Raw genomic sequence first — 693 nt, 5'->3', positions numbered from 1 at the left:
TTTATTTAGTAGTAGTATTGAGTGGTATAAAGAGTTTTTATTTAGTAGTAGTATTGAGTGGTATAAAGAATTTTTATTTAGTAGTAGTATTGAATGGTATAAAGAGTTTTTATTTAGTAGTAGTATTGAGTGGTATAAAGAATTTTTATTTAGTAGTAGTATTGAATGATATAAAGAATTTTTATTTAGTAGTAGTATTGAGTGGTATAAAGAATATTTATTTAGTAGTAGTATTGAGTGGTATAAAGAGTTTTTATTTAGTAGTAGTATTGAGTGGTATAAAGAGTTTTTATTTAGTAGTAATATTGAATGGTATAAAGAGTTTTTATTTAGTAGTAGTATTGAGTGGTATAAAGAATTTTTATTTAGTAGTAGTATTGAGTGGTATAAAGAGTTTTTATTTAGTAGTAGTATTGAATGGTATAAAGAGTTTTTATTTAGTAGTAGTATTGAATGGTATAAAGAGTTTTTATTTATTAGTAGTATTGAGTGGTATAAAGAGTTTTTATTTAGTAGTAGTATTGAGTGGTATGAAGAGTTTTTATTTAGTAGTAGTATTGAGTGGTATGAAGAATTTTTATTTAGTAGTAGTATTGAATGGTATGAAGAGTTTTTATTTAGTAGTAGTATTGAGTGGTATAAAGGATTTTTATTTAGTAGTAGTATTGAGTGGTATAAAGAGTTTTTATTTAG

This window comes from Piliocolobus tephrosceles, chromosome X (assembly GCF_002776525.5).
Source record: "Piliocolobus tephrosceles isolate RC106 chromosome X, ASM277652v3, whole genome shotgun sequence".
Classification (NCBI taxonomy): domain Eukaryota; kingdom Metazoa; phylum Chordata; class Mammalia; order Primates; family Cercopithecidae; genus Piliocolobus; species Piliocolobus tephrosceles.
Note: the sequence above shows the minus strand (reverse complement) of the source record.